General features: G+C 43.0%; 1 protein-coding gene across 2 annotated transcripts in view; it reads right to left on the bottom strand.

Annotated features, from left to right (window-relative positions):
• Nucleotides 1–17,348, bottom strand: part of LOC118401376 (transmembrane protein 117-like) — a 100,671-nt gene that overhangs the window by 58,984 nt on the left and 24,339 nt on the right. The window lies entirely within an intron of this gene.

Here is a 17,348-nt window from a genome sequence, read left to right as displayed (position 1 = left end):
CTGTATACCACCCCTACCTTGTCACAAGACAACTGATTGGCTCAAACGCATTAAGAAGGAAAGATATTCCACAAATGAACAGGGCACACCTGTTAATTGAAATGCATTCCAGGTGACTACTTCATGAAGCTGGTTGAGAGAATTCCAAGAATGTGCAAAGCTGCCATCAAGGCAAAGGGTGGCTACTTTGAAGAATCTAAAATCTAAAATATTTATATTTGTTTAACACTTGTGTGTTATTTCATAGTTTCGACGTCTTCACTATTATTCTACAATGTAGAAAATAGTAAAATAAAGAAAAACCCTTGAATGAGTATGTGTGTCCAAACTTTTGACTGGTACTGTATATAATTATACATTTTATTTTAGTATTTTATTTTTTGCAGTGGTGGCCGCGATTTAGCAGTGGCAAAGGCGCCACTGCTGAATGCATATAGGGGAAACAATGCCTTGTCTGTGCTCTTTGGTATATCACTGGCTTTTTGGTCTAAACAGGTGACATGATTTTTAACAACCTGACTGAGACCCTGTTGTGTTCCAAGCCTCTGATGCTGCCTTGATTGTGTTCCATGAGGACAGTTCAGCATGATTAGATAGATTATGCTGATATTTGTGACCTGTGGTGTTTTCCATTCTTCTGGCTGGGAATTCAATTACTGGGAAATATCTCTCTGCTAGAGCATGAGATTGATTCAGGCAGTCCACCTTCTGCCAGGAATACATCATCACAGCTGGCCTCTGGTGCCAGAGATCCTCTACACAGTTTATGAAGACACTGAGTTTCATTACAACATTGTTATTTTGGAATTTGAATGAATCCATCTGTTTAGCTAATCCATGGATTGCGTTGCCCAGAAAATACTAAAGTAAGTGCATTGTATCATTTTGACAGCCATCTATTTCAGATTAAATGTTGCATGGCAATAATATGAATAAATTCAAACCAGGCAATATAATCCATATGACAACTCTGAACATAAACCTGTTGCATGAGTAGTGGCTTAAGCTAATGAAACTGCAAAACAGAAAATTTTATTTTGGGGGGATGTACAATCAGACTATGGCTAGTGTATACCACAATTTTGATCTCACTCCTGCTGCTCAGTGCTCATGCAGTACAGTACAATGCCATGTCAGTGGCCCTGACCCCAAGTCCTCTCTCCCCACCGGGAGGCCCCTATCAAATATAGGTGTTACTAACACACACAGCAGGCTTCTGGTTCCTCCTCAGAAACCTCAGCCAGTGCCAACCCAGTACCAGCATCCTGCTTCTCTCAGAGACAACTCTTTATTTTGGTCTGCCCCAGTCTCCCTAAGAGGTGCAGCCCCTGGGAGGGGTGTTGTCTTGTGTAGTGTAGTGTAGTATAGCTGCAGTGTAGTGTTGTGTCCAGACGCAGTAGCAGCCACAAAGACAGGACCCCAATGCTCCGTTTATTTTCCCATTACCACAAGGCCAAAGGCTCCCTCTCTCCGAGTGCCTAACATGCTGTTCAATTTCAGCTCGCTCACCTCATTCTCTCTAATAAAACCAAAGCCGCTGAGACTGCATCAGAGAGATGGAGTCCTTCAATGCTGTTTTACATCCATAATAAAGATATCCATTATCTCCCTTCAGGTGTAGACACTGAGTGTGTGTTTGGGTTTTCATACTGAAATGCATTCTTAAACAGCCTTTATACAGAAGACAAATTGAGGTCTCCACTACTCAATGCACCATGTACTGTGTAAGATACAAAAAAGCAGTGGGGACATACTGTACCATTATACTGAAGGAAGAGATTACATTTGCTACATTCCCTGAAACCAAATTGTGTTCAACCCCATTCAAACAGTTGTAAAGTTGTGGACGAATCGATGTGCAGGTGCCTAGCTAGTGTGGATTGTGGTTTTTCGAGATTCTTCACAGCTCCATAATGGAATTGGTCTGTGTGGATTAATTTAATGACAGTGCCAGTGAGCCCTAGCTCTGATCTAGGTGCAGCCTGCATAGTATAGGCCGATCTGACTCTTAAAGTGGCCAGCCCAGGCAGCGAACATGGTGGCAAGCCTTTCGGAGCCAATCAGTGTAGGCCTGATAACGAGTGATTCATGAACCCCTTCTACACCATTCAGCGACACGCACACACACAGGCACATACACTTAAACCTACACACTCAAGCAAACAATTTTCAGTAGCTGGTTATTTATCACCATAAACCAATGCTGACATTAAGACCGCACTCAGCGAGCTATATAGGGCCATAAGCCAACAAGAAAATGCTCATCCAGAGGCAGTTCTTCTAGTGGCCGGTGATTTTACTGCAGGAAAACTCAGTTTTACTTCATTTCTACCAGCATGTCATCTGTGCAACTAGAGGGGAAAAAAACTCTCCCTCGCCCTCCATTTGGCAAATCTGACCATAAGTCTATCCTCCTGATTCCTGCTTACAAGCAAAAACTATAACAGGAAGTACCCGTGACATGCTCAATTCGGAAGTGGTCCGATGAAGCGGAGGCTAAGCTTACAGGACTGTTTTGCTAGCACAGACTGGAATATGTTCCTGGATTCATCCGATGGCATTGAGGAGTATACCACATCAGTCACTGGCTGATGAGTGCATTGATAAGTGCATTGACGACGTCATCCCCACAGTGACTGTACATACATATCCCAACCAGATGCCATGGATTACAGGCAATATCTGCATTGAGCTAAACGCCTAAAGCTACTGCTTTCAAGGAGCGGAAAACTAAGCCGGACGCTTATAAGAAATCCCGCTACGCTCTCCGACAAATTAACAAACAGGCGAAGTGTCAATACAGGACAGGGTTTCAATTAGCCGGTAAAAGCCAGCTTTTGGCCTATAAAAAAAATGGAGAAGCCGATTAATAAAATTGGCACCGGCCAATTGTCCGGGAGAAGAAAACAAAATCCAATTGAGAAATAACGATTTTTATCCTATTCATCGATGGAAATACCAGTCGATGGAAATACATTTTACTGGTGATGCTTATCCGTCTATAGGTTAATTTCCATAATTTAGCGGCATTAAATTGGCATGTGTGTAGGGTAAAGCATATCCGTTATGTATCTTATTTATCACACGCGTACAGCATACAGATACAGCGACGTTGAGCGGAAAATCTGTCAGACTATGCAAAAGCAGCTGCTGCAGCATCTCAAACTTCATCAGCACTTTGCAATAAGCTGGAGGCAGTAGGCAATGCCTTTTCAAAAAATAAACTTAATTGTTCAAAGTAGCCAATTAGATATCCTCGCTTTCTAAATTTCGGACACATTTTTTTATCTGTCACATGAAATCACTCGCATGTGCATTGTCCCGCTAATTGCATTATGGAATGAATATTTGCAAGTAGCCTACTGCCTTGTGCGCATTTCTGCGCTTATAATGTGAAGAAATAGTAGTTTATCAACATTGTAAGCTAAACATTCTGATCTGTTGCATCAGACTCATTGCTTTTTAAAGTGTTTCTTATGTAGCCTTACTGGATTTGTGAATTTGGGATCTACACTACATGACCAAAAGTATGTCGGCATCTGCCTGTCGAACATCTCATTCCAAAATCATGGGCATTAATATGGAGTTGTCCCCCCTTTGCTGCTATAACAGCCTCCACTCTTCTGGGAAGGCTTTCCACTAAGATGTTGGAACATTTCTGCTTGCTTGATGTTGGGCGATTAGGCCTGGCTCGCAGTCGGTGTTCCAATTCATCCCAAAGGTGTTCGATGGGGTTGAGGTCAGGAAACTGTGCAGATCAGACAAGTTATTCCACTCTGATCTCGACAAACTATTTCTGTATGGACCTCGCTTTGTGCACAGGGGCATTGTCATGCTGAAACAGGAAAGGGCTCCCCCTAAACTGGTGCCACAAAGTTGGAAGCACAGAATCATCTAGAATGTCATTGTGTGCTGTAGTGTTAAGATTTCCCTTCACTGGAACTAAGCGGCCTAGCCCAAACCATGAAAAACAGCCCCAGACCATTATTCCTCCTCCACTCCTCCTCTACAGTTGCCACTATGCATTTGGGCAGGTAGCGTTCCCCTGGCATTTGCCAAACCCAGATTCGTCAGTTGGACTGCCAGATGGGGAAGTGTGATTCATCACTCCAGAGAACGAGTATCCACTGCTCCAGAGTCCAATTGTGGTGAGCTTTACACCACTCCAGCCGACGCTTGGTATTGTACATGGTGATCTTAGGCTTGTGTATGGCTGCTCGGATATGGAAATCCCTGGGCCAAATTTGACACGCGGGTGATTTTATTTTGCCCCCCAAGTTTTTAATTTTAATTTTTATTGTTGGACATAATAGACTAAAAACACCAGGAAATCAGCTCCAAGTTATTCTAATTTAAGAAATCTGTTCCCAAGTATTTCCATACATACTGTAATAGAGAGAACATGTGATCATATACAAATGTAAGCAAGGTTTAAAATGATTATGTTTTAGACATTTAACATTTACATTTAAGTCATTTAGCAGACGCTCTAATCCAGAGCGACTTACAAATTGGTGCATTCACCTTATGACATCCAGTGGAACAGCCACTTTACAATAGTGCATCTAAATCTTTTAAGGGGGGTGAGAAGGATTACTTTATCCTATTCCTGAGGTGGGGTTTCAGGTGTCTCCGGAAGGTGGTGATTGACTCCGCTGTCCTGGCGTCGTGAGGGAGTTTGTTCCACCATTGGGGGGCCAGAGCAGCGAACAGTTTTGACTGGGCTGAGCGGGAACTGTACTTCCTCAGTGGTAGGGAGGCGAGCAGGCCAGAGGTGGATGAACGCAGTGCCCTTGTTTGGGTGTAGGGCCTGATCAGAGCCTGGAGGTACTGAGGTGCCGTTCCCCTCACAGCTCCGTAGGCAAGCACTATGGTCTTGTAGCGGATGCGAGCTTCAACTGGAAGCCAGTGGAGAGAGCGGAGGAGCGGGGTGACGTGAGAGAACTTGGGAAGGTTGAACACCAGACGGGTTTAGCCAAACATTATATCTGTTTGGGCTTCTTGCGGTCAATAGTCCGTCTACAAATTATTTGTAATTATGTTCCGGCCCCCCGACCATCCAATCAAGAAATATTCGTCCCACGGCTGAATCTGGTGGATGATCCCTAACTTACATGTTTCAAGTAGACCACCATAGTCCCTGTGCCCAAGAACGCCAAGGTAACCTGTCTAAAACTGACTAGGTATCCCCCTTTCCCTTATCGCCCCGTAGCACTCACATCTGTAGCCATGGAATGCTTTGGAAGGCTGGTCATGGCTCACATTAACATCATCATCCCAGACACCCTGGACCCACTCCAAATCGCATACCGCGCCCAATAGATTCACAGATGATGCAATCTCTATTGCACTCCACACTGCCCTTTCCCACTGGGAAAAAGGAACATCTACAGGAGAATGCTGTTCATTGACTACAGCTCAAGATTCAAAACCGTAGTGCCCTCGAAGCTCATCACTAAGCTAAGGTCCCTGGGACTGAACACCTCCCCTGCAACTGTATCCTGGACTTCCTGTTGGGCCACTCCCAAGTGGTAAGGGTAGGCGACAACACATCCGCCATGCTTGCCCTCAACACTGGGGCCCCTCAGAGGTACAGTGTACTCCCTATTCAACTACGACTGCGTGGACGCGTGGACATCATCATTAAGTTAGCCACAAACACAACGGTGGTCACTGACGACGATGAGACAGCCTATAGAGAGGAGGTCAGAGACCTGGCAGGGTGGTGCCAGGACAACAAGCTCTCCCTCAATATTAGTCAGACAAAAGCACCGATCGTGGACTACAGGAAACGGAGGGCCGAGCACACCCCCATTCACACCGACGGGGCTGTTGTGGAGCAGATCAAGAGCTTCAAGTTCCTCGGTGTGCACATCACTAAAGACCTATCATGGTCCAAACACACCAATACAGTTGTGAAGCGGGAACGACAACGCCTCTTCCCCTTCAAAAGCCTGAAAAGAATTGGCATGGGCCCTGTTGTGACGTGACTAAACATTCATCTGATGACAGTTATGTATCAAATCAATTAACTAGGTTTAATTGTTACTCGATTAAATTAATCATGTAACAGTTAACTCATTAGGATTTAGGGCACCACTGAAGAAGTTGTTTAATGAATTTCAATTTCCCAAATTAAACTTTAGATGATATATAAGATATATATTGGTAAAAGTCTCATAACTCTGAACGTCGCATACTCCTTGCATATGCACAAACCCCAGGTTTACTGATCATTCCGTACCACAAAAATCTATTTAATTATTGATTTACTACCTAACTACATGATAACACAGGATATACACACACACGGTATAGGTTATTGATTAGAAACGTAATACGATGGAAACAGGTCCTTAGCGGACTAACAACAACATGACTGCTTGTTTATCAAAAGAGGGAGGGGTAGAGAGGAACAAAGGTAGAATCAAAGAGAGACAAACTTATATACTTGGAACTACGCTCACAGTAATCATGATTCTTTGCTCCGAACCACCACCCATTTGGGGTAAGAAGTTGTCATGACGTTGGCCTGGGGGTAGGTTTATGACAGTCATAAATACCTCTTCCCCCCTTTTTCCTCTCTCTACCCTACTGATGTGAAATTTGAAAACTCCTTGGTTAACATAGAGATTCTGGGAAAATCAGAAGGTGGGGGTAAATTAACCTGTTACTCCTACCCCCTACTTTTTCGAACATTCTGTTAAAAATCGCGCAACATTTCAGCGCCCTGCTGCTCATGCCAGGAATATAGTATATGCATATGATTAGTATGTGTGGATAGAAAACACTCAGACGTTTATAAAACTGGTTAAATCACGGCTGTGACTATAACAGAACGTGCGTTTCATCGAAAAGCGCAGGAAAATCTGATCACTGAAAATGGAAATATATATCCATCCGCCACTTCAACCCATTGATAAAGGCGAACCACAATAAATGGGGCTGAGGTTGCAATACCTACAGCTTCCACACGATGTCAACAGTCTTGTCATTTGCCTAGGCTTTGTTTCTTGGTCAAACGAAGAAGAGACAAGCCATTTCTTCAGGTCTCCGACCGGATATTTTGGTTGAGATTTACCCGGACATTATTTCCAGACGGACAGCTAAAGAATATACATCGCCTCGTGATCAATTTGGTCGCTTATTAACGTGTACTAATACCTAAAGTTGCATAACAAAAGTATTTCGAAGTGTTTTGTGAAAGTTTATCGTCGACTTTTTTAATTAAAAAAAATGACGTTACAAGACGCTATTTTTTTTCGTTTATCACACAGTCTTCATAGATCGATATCTAGGCTATATATGGACCGATTTAATCGGAAAAAAGACCCAATAGTGATTATGGAACATCTAGGAGTGCCAACAAAGAAGATGGTCAATGGTAATGAATGTTTTATATTTTATTTGTGCGGTTTTGTGTAGCGACGACTATGCTAATTATTTTGTTTAAGTCTCCTGTGGGTCTTTTGGGGTGTTACATGCTATCAGATAATAGCTTCTAATGCTTTTGCCGAAAAGCATTTTAAAAATCTGACTTGTTGCCTGGATTCACAACGAGTGTCGCTTTAATTCAATACCCTGCATGTGTATTTTAATGAACGTTTGAGTTTTAACTAGTACTATTAGCATTTAGCGTAGTGCATTTGCATTTCCAGATGTCTAGATGGGACGCCTGCGTGTCAGGTAGGAGCAAGAGGTTAACTATTTTCTGGTAATCCGACCAATTGAACATATGCGGTGGTACTTAATGAATATGATGTCAGTTCGTTTGTCATCTGAGACATTCTCATCAATGATAAGATGACATAAACTCTACAGTGGAAAGTCTGCACATTGTAGTTATCGGATTCACATGGAATTGTTGTTCAATTTAAATGTTTGAATATAAAATTATTGGTGAAGAGATTAAATGTAATTTTAGCTTCCAAATGAGAGATTTGAGCTTTCATAAGGTTAGGGCTCTGCTCAATCCGTGGCCCGCCCCTGTGAAGGGACATGGTTTATAAAACTTTTCAAACACCTCACCTCTCCTCTCCCTTCCTATATAGAGCCTTGACGACAATATAACCTCCGGTTCTAAGTATGTGAGTTCTGCAGCCTCTGCGTTAAAAGGACTAACATGTCAACTACAGAACTAAGCCAACCTCAGCGTGAGCTTTGTTTGCGAATGGTATGAACTTTGAACTCTTATTCACTACAGAAGTGATACCTCCTAGCCGTTGAGTTAGAAACAGCAGCTGGAAACGCAGGCTAGGAAAGAACAGACAGAGTATCCCCTCTACCACACAACGACGTTACTACAACGTATACAATTGACCACCAGAGACATTCTTCAATGGACAAAGGACTCGGTTTGGCAACACGGCCTTCCATCTACCACCAACCTACCGAAGCTCAGCCCAGAGTAAATATTTATTGCATTTTCCTTTTCCAAATGGGCGGTAATTTAGAATGCATACGATAGCACAGCTTCTCCCTTTGTCCCTCAGTCTTCCTGCTCTTTCACTCAAACCCATCCCCTATTCTTTTGTGTAACCAGCTGTCATATCTGTTCCGCCCGCTAGGGACGTTTTCCTTTATGACGTCATTTGTAATCAAGGTATGATTCATTCTTTGTACATGTAATTCTGTGTGATTAGTTAGGCAAATAAATAATTAAACCCAATTTTGTATTGCTGATTCAACTTGTTAGCCAGGGTTCAACTTTCAGATGAGACTGAATTAAGGTGACGATTAATATTGACTGCTATTGATGTAAAATATTACTAGGTCTTTAAGAGTTTATTCGGGAAGATAACAGCTCTATAAATATTATTTATTGGTGCCCCGACTCTCTAGTTAATTACATTTACATGATTAGCTCAATCGGGTAATATTAATTACGGAGAAAGGATTTCATAGAATAGCATGTCATATCACTTCATCCGGCATAGCCAAAGACACGACAAAGTAATGAATGTATTTACGTGTTTGGATGTCTCCTTCGTCGTTTATCTCTTTTGGACCCATGCCTTCGTGAAACGGGTTCCGTTGGCCTTCTCCCGAGCTCTTAAGTGTAAGGCTCTGATTGTACACAAGAGGTCACAATGTTCTTGTCCTGTAGTCTGAAGCAGACTAACAGGGTATTGTTTACTTTCATTCCCAGGAAGAGGGGTCCTCTGAACGCAGCTAATCAGCTGGGTCGATGATCCCCAGTGGGGTGATGAGAGCAGTGTAGTTGATGAGGATTTGAAGAGAGTAATAGGGTGGTCCTCCTTAAATTCACTTTCTTAGATACAGTACTTAGAACAGCTACTCAGCCGTAACATTGATTGCTAGAGAGGCTACTTTGCCGTCTTCACCTCGTCTTAACCAATGGAGATCTAGGCTGCAGCTAGAGTCCTTCTGGTCTGATATGTTAATTCTCAACTCATCCTTTATACACTGGCAAAAAGGGGGCGTTTCCATCATGCTGACACACTCTTTGAGCTCCCTCGAGCATGGCTATTTACTGGGCAATGTATCATCAAAACTATGATCTTGTTTAAAAACTCAAATCAAATTCATATTCATATTCATCAAATTCATATCTCAAAATCAAATTCATAAATATGATCATCATCTTGATATTTCCTACGCGTAAGGACAAAAACCTGACATATATAGTGTGTATACTGTTCAAGTTAGAATATTTTTGTCAAAATGTTTATACCATTTTTAATGACATCACAAAATCAACATTAGTTTTCCATAGACCATCTCTCATCATTCCCCACATTCAGATGTTTGAAATATTGTCCCAGTGTTCACTTGTGAACATTAGAGTTTTTGGGCGGCAAAATGCCTCTTTAACAAAGGAACATTCCAATCACCACTACTAAAGACCAAAAAGAGTCCGATTTATTTACAATTTACAACTGGACGCGAGGTGTCACAAAACCCCTACATCAATCCCTCCTCCCCTCTGCAGGTGAGAGGGATCTGGTAGATGTTGATCCATTGTAACCTGATCTTTGGAGTCACACGGGAGAGTTATGACAGCCCTCAGATCCTCAAAAAGTTCTACAGCTGTACCATCTGGGGCATCTTGAAGAGTCAGACTGGTTCACTGCTTGGTACTGTATGGCAACTGCTTGGCATGCGACTTCTAAACAAGACTGCTAAATAGCTAATCAAATGGCTACCAGGACCTACTTCATTTACTCTACACACACTGGACACACACTACCCACACATACTTACACTGACACCCCAACACACACATACTACTAACGCCCACACACACACACACACACTTGCATACTGACGCCACACACACACACACACACACATACACACACACACTACTGCTACTGTTTATTATCAATCCTGTTGCCTAGTCACTTTACCCCTACCTATATGTACAGCAGTGGAGGCTGCTGAGGGGAGGACAGCTCATAAAAATGTCTGGAATGGATTTTAATGGCTGGAATAGAGTGAATAGAATGGTAATAAACCATACACTTCCATTTACTCCATACCAGCCATTATTATGAGCCGTCCATAGCTACTTCAATGACCTCGTACCCCTGCATATCGACTCGATACTTGTACTCCCTTTACATAGCCATCATATTTTTACTCTTATTTTTGTTCGTTATTCACTGTATTTATTCCTCGTCACAATTTCTATGTTTTATCTTATCTTTAACTCGGCATTGTTGGAAGATAAGCATTTCACTGTTGGTCTACACCTGTTGTCTACGAAGCATGTAACAAATAAAATTTGATTCAATTTTGAGACTGACTCTTGGCCACTACAGCTTCCATCAAAATTCAAAAATGTGTGGTTGTTTCCATCTAGTGGTGATATAGTGATAGTACAACAGAACTGAAAAGGGGCCCCTTTTTTAATTATACAGCATTAATATTGACCATCATGTAAATGTGGAAATCGTTAAACGTGATATGTGCATGACCACGCTGGTTACCCCTGTTTAATTCTAGCAAATCAGTGGAATAATAAATGATAATGAACATTAAACAAAGGTCATGGCACAAAAACAGAATTTGAAAAAGACAAAAAACCCTCCAATCTTTTTCTGACAACAAGCATGCAAGCAGGAACGTTGGTGCCAGACAGCTAAAATACAAACACATGGGCAAATTGGAGCAGGCAATCAATCAAAAACACACACACGCACAATGGGCGGCACACACAGACAGGCAACCTGCCACCAGCCTCAGCCCCAGACTGATGAGAAGTACACAGCTGGTGGAGGTGTTCAACTAAGTGAGTGACAGAATGATTGAGTGAGTGACAGAATGAGTGAGTGAGTGAGACCTGAGACCCGAACACTGTCTCTCCTGTCATCATGATACAACAGCTCCTCATTCATTCTTTCACACCCACATTATGATTCACTGACACACCTGTACAGATACATTCATACATATATTTTTGAGCAATGACGGTAGTTTGTGGCCATCAAAACATTATTTATTGTGTTATTGATGTTGACGTTTTTTGGACACGTACACAGATTTACAGATGTTATCGCAGGTGCAGCAAAATGCTTGTGTTTCTAGCTCAAACAGTGCAGTAATACCTATCAATAAAAAACAATACACACATAATCCAATTGATTATGATTTTTTTAAATAAGATATTAAGAAATATCAGAACGATCAATGTCAGAGTCCGGAATATAAATATATATACATACTGTATAATGTATAGAAATATATATACAAATAATGGTGTGTATAGACGGTATGGACAGTATATGAACAGAAAAGCTGTATACTGAAGTAGCTATATATGATGAGGCATGAATACAGTATATACATATAAAGTGGGTAAATTAAAGTGACCAGTGTTCAATGACTATGTACATAGTCGCTAAGGTGCAGCGTAGAGTACCGGGTGGTAGCCGGCTAGTAACAGTGACTAAGGTTCACTGTAGGGCACTAGACGGAGGCCGGCTAGTAACAGTGACTAAGGTTCACTGTAGGGCACTAGACGGAGGCCGGCTAGTAACAGTGACTAAGGTTCGCTGTAGGGCACTAGACGGAGGCCGGCTAGTAACAGTGACTAAGGTTCGCTGTAGGGCACTAGACGGAGGCCGGCTAGTAACAGTGACTAAGGTTCGCTGTAGGGCACTAGACGGAGGCCGGCTAGTAACAGTGACTAAGGTTCGCTGTAGGGCACTAGACGGAGGCCGGCTAGTAACAGTGACTAAGGTTCGCTGTAGGGCACTAGACGGAGGCCGGCTAGTAACAGTGACTAAGGTTCGTTGTAGGGCACTAGACGGAGGCCGGCTAGTAACAGTGACTAAGGTTCGCTGTAGGGCACTAGACGGAGGCCGGCTAGTAACAGTGACTAAGGTTCGCTGTTGGGCACTAGACGGAGGCCGGCTAGTAACAGTGACTAAGGTTCGCTGTAGGGCACTAGACGGAGGCCGGCTAGTAACAGTGACTAAGGTTCGCTGTAGGGCACTAGACGGAGGCCGGCTAGTAACAGTGACTAAGGTTCTCTGTAGGGCACTAGACGGAGGCCGGCTAGTAACAGTGACTAAGGTTCGCTGTTCAGGCCGGCTAGTAACAGTGACTAAGGTTCTCTGTAGGGCACTAGACGGAGGCCGGCTAGTAACAGTGACTAAGGTTCGCTGTAGGGCACTAGACGGAGGCCGGCTAGTAACAGTGACTAAGGTTCGCTGTAGGGCACTAGACGGAGGCCAGCTAGTAACAGTGACTAAGGTTCACTGTAGGGCACTAGACGGAGGCCGGCTAGTGGTGACTGTTTAACAGTCTGATGGCCTGGAGATAAAAGCTGTTTATCAATCTCTCAGTCCCAGCTTTGATGCACCTAATGTGGTCTTTTGAATGGGTATAGTATTAATTTGCTAAATGCTTATCAGTATGTTTGTAAAGTTTTGTGATGAGAAGGATGACAGAAAATGCTAAATGTCCACAAAAAAATACTTAATAACAAATTTAGGACATTCCATGTGTATAAAGTTCAGAATTAGTCTTTATATCTCTAAAAATCGAGTGAAAAATCTATCCTGTCACTCTCAGCGTCACAGACACTATGTTGAAATGTGATAAAAGTTAATGTAACCTTTGCATGCATGGCCAGTCTTGATTGAAAGCAAACAGCACGTTTCCATATTGAAGGTAATAGATCAACAGTGAAATCCAGGGCTCATTATTCTCAGCACATACAGTACAATAGCCAGGCTGTCACTTCCTGGTGACTGGTCACAGCAGGACTGAGGGGGTTGATGGGGTTGAGAAGGTTTGGAGACAGGCAGGCAGGGGACTCTACCTGATTTAATGATAATGATATATCCTGGCTGAACCGTGGCTAGAATAACCTTGATGTGGATCAACTGAAATGCATGTAATTATATATGGTATGAAAGGCTACCCTTGATTATGTTTTTATACTGTATTAAGTGATCTTGTAAATGTCCCCATCCCACAACAACAGAGGTAATGTTTTGGGGTAAATGCAAGCTGTTTGAAATCATTATGTTTTTAAGTGGCTGTCTATTGTCTTTTCCCACCCCCACAGTACCGTTCCTGCCCCTAAACCAGTCGGAAAGCATTCTGCAGCCAGTTTAAGAAAGGCCATTGGTAGGTCCGACCAAGCTGACTCCACACTCCAAGACTGCTTCCATCACGTGGACTGGGACATGTTTCGTATTGCGTCAGATAAAAATATTGACGAATACGCTGATTCTGTGTGCGAGTTCATTAAACGTGCGTTGAAGATGTCGTTCCCATAGCAACGATAAAAACATTCCCTAACCAGAAACCGTGGATTGATGGCAGCATTTGCATGAAACTGAAAGCGCGAACCACTGCTTTTAATCAGGGCAAGATGTCTGGTAACATGACCGAATACAAACAGTGCAGCTATTCCCTCCGCAAGGATATTAAACAAGCTAAGCGTCAGTACAGAGACAAAGTAGAATCTCAATTCAACGGCAGGGTCTACAGTCAATCACGGACTACAAGAAGAAACCCAACCCAGTCACGGACCAGGATGTCTTGCTCCCAGGCAGACTAAATAACTTTTTTGCCCGCTTTGAGGACAATACAGTGCCACTGACACGGCCTGCAACGAAAACATGCGGTCTCTCCTTCACTGTAGCCGAGGTGAGTAAGACATTTAAACGTGTTAACCCTCGCAAGGCTGCAGGCCCAGACGGCATCCCCAGCCGCGCCCTCAGAGCATGCGCAGACCAGCTGGCCGGTGTGTTTACGGACATATTCAATCAATCCCTATACCAGTCTGCTGTTCCCACATGCTTCAAGAGGGCCACCATTGTTCCTGTTCCCAAGAAAGCTAAGGTAACTGAGCTAAACGACTACCGCCCGTAGCACTCACTTCCGTCATCATGAAGTGCTTTGAGAGACTAGTCAAGGACCATATCACCTCCACCCTACTTGACACCCTAGACCCACTCCAATTTGCTTACCGCCCAAATAGGTCCACAGACGATGCAATCTCAACCACACTGCACACTGCCCTAACCCACCTGGACAAGAGGAATACCTATGTGAGAATGCTGTTCATCGACTACAGCTCGGCATTCAACACCATAGTACCCTCCAAGCTCGTCATCAAGCTCGAGACCCTGGGTCTCCACCCCGCCCTGTGCAACTGGGTACTGGGCTTCCTGACGGGCCGCCCCCAGGTGGTGAGGGTAGGCAACAACATCTCCTCCCCGCTGATCCTCAACACGGGGACCCCACAAGGGTGCGTTCTGAGCCCTCTCCTGTACTCCCTGTTCACCCACGACTGCGTGGCCACGCACGCCTCCAACTCAATCATCAAGTTTGCGGACGACACGACAGTGGTAGGCTTGATTACCAACAACGACGAGACGGCCTACAGGGAGGAGGTGAGGGCCCTCGGAGTGTGGTGTCAGGAAAATAACCTCACACTCAACGTCAACAAAACTAAGGAGATGATTGTGGACTTCAGGAAACAGCAGAGGGAACACCCCCCTATCCACATCGATGGAACAGTAGTGGAGAGGGTGCAGCAGCGCCTCTTCAACCTCAGGAGGCTGAAGAAATTCGTCTTGTCACCAAAAGCACTCACAAACTTCTACAGATGCACAATCGAGAGCATCCTGGCGGGCTGTATCACCGCCTGGTACGGCAACTGCTCCGCCCTCAACCAGTGCAGTGTGAGTAGCTGCCTGGACCCCATGCTGTACATCCAGTGACAGGTTCCAGAGGAGACTACAGGCCCTCAGGAGTGGCCACCACAGGGCGCTATGCTGCAGGAGTAGCAGGAGGGTAGAGGTGGAGGGCTGACAGCGGAAAGGGCCTTCTATTATAGTCAGCTTTATTCAATTCAATTCATTTAGTAAACTACAAAATAGTTTGATAGTTTTATTTGATGATCTAATAAGACACATATTAAGGGCCGGTGTTATGTGCAGGCGTTAGTGGGCCTGGCACACCTAACGTACCTCCTTGCCCAACCAAATCAAATATTTAAATATTGATAATTTATTTTAATGATGTCCTTTTGCTATCTCATCCTGGAATATACAAGGTCTTAGATCATCTACCTTTGGCCGAAAGAGCAGGAACCCAGACTTCATCAAATAAATTGGAAATACAGACATTGTCATCCTACAATAAACATGGTATAGAGGAGACGGCAACCGGTTGCCATCTAGGTTACAGAGAGCTGGTAGTCCCATCCACCAAACTAATGTACCAGGTGTGAAACAGGGAAGAGACTCTGGGGGTATGCTCACTTGGTATAAATCAGACCTAACCCACTCTATTAAATTAGCCAAAACAGAAGCATTTTACATCTGTCTAGAAATAAATAAGGAAATTAACTCAACGGAGCAAAATGTCCTCAAGTGTGCTACCAATATTCCCCCTATAGAATCCCCATATTTTAATGATGACAGCTTCTCCTTCCTAGATGGGAAGATCAACCTTTGGCAGCTATTACAGCTGTGAGTCTATCTGGATAAGTCTCTAAGAGCTTTGCACACAAGCTTTGTCAAGTTGGTTGTTAGACAGCCATTTTCAAATCTTGCCATATATTTTCAAGGCGATTTAAGTGTAACTTGGCCACTCAGGAATTATCTTGGTTAGAAACTCCAGTGTATATTTGGCCTAGTGATTTGGGTTATTATCCTGCATCATGTTATAGTGAACCCACAACATGATGCAGCCACTATCATGCTTGAAAATATGAAGAGTGGTACTCAGTGATGTGTGGTGTTGGATTTGACCCAAACGCTTTGTATTCTGGACAAAAAGTTAATTTCTTTGCCACATTTTTTGCAGTATTACTTTAGTGCCTTGTTGCAAACCGGATGCATCAGTACAGGCTTCACTCTTTTCACTCTGTCATTTAGGTTAGTATTGTTGAGTAACTACAATGTTGCTGATCTATCCTCAATTTTCTCATATCACAACCATTAAGCTCTGTAAATGTTTTAAAATCACCAAAATCACCGGTTTCCATCCTCTCCGGCAACCGAGTTAGGAAAGACGCCTGCATCTTTGTAGTGACTGGGTGTATTGATACACCATCCAAAGTGTAATTAATAACTTCACTGTGCTCAAAGGGATATTCAATGTCTGCTATTTTTATTATTACCCATCTACCAATAGGTGCCCTTCTTTGTGAAGCTTTGGAAACCCCCAAACCCCCATGTTTTATTAATTTGTAAAACAACATAATTCTGCTTTGACATTATGGGGTGTGTAGGCCATTGACAGAAAATCCATTTTAAATTCAGCCTGTAACACAACAAAATAGGGGGGAAATCAAGGGGTGTGAATACTTTCTGAATTAACTGCAATTGTATGTGTGGGGTACAGAGATGGGGTAATCATAAAAAAATTATGTTAACCACTATTACTCAACACAGAATGAGTCCATGCAACGTATGTGATTTGTTAAGCACATTTTTACTACTGAACTTATTTAGGGTTGCCATAAAAAAGGGATTGAATACTTTTTGACTGAAGACATTTCAGCTTTTCATTTTTAATTCATTTGAGAGGGGGGAAAAACACAAACAAATATTCCACTTTGACATTGTGGGGTATTGTAGATCAGTGACACAAAATCTGAATTTGTATCCATTTTAAATTCAAGCTGTAACACCAAAATGTGAATTGTTTCAGGAAAGGCGCGTCACGACATCACAGGAGCACCATTTGAACGTATGAATGTTTTTGGGGCAGAAATGCCTTCTGGAACATGTGAACTTTCATTTGCCTTAATAACAAACTTGTATGTCATCTGTAAATACGAATACAATTGTTAAATTACGAGCCTAGTTGGTTTAGCCATGGAAAAAGACAGAAACCTTCCTGCTAGTCATGAT

The sequence above is a fragment of the Oncorhynchus keta genome, chromosome 22 (genome assembly GCF_023373465.1).
Source record: "Oncorhynchus keta strain PuntledgeMale-10-30-2019 chromosome 22, Oket_V2, whole genome shotgun sequence".
NCBI lineage: Eukaryota > Metazoa > Chordata > Actinopteri > Salmoniformes > Salmonidae > Oncorhynchus > Oncorhynchus keta.
Note: the sequence above shows the minus strand (reverse complement) of the source record. Positions and strands in the feature narration are given on the sequence as shown.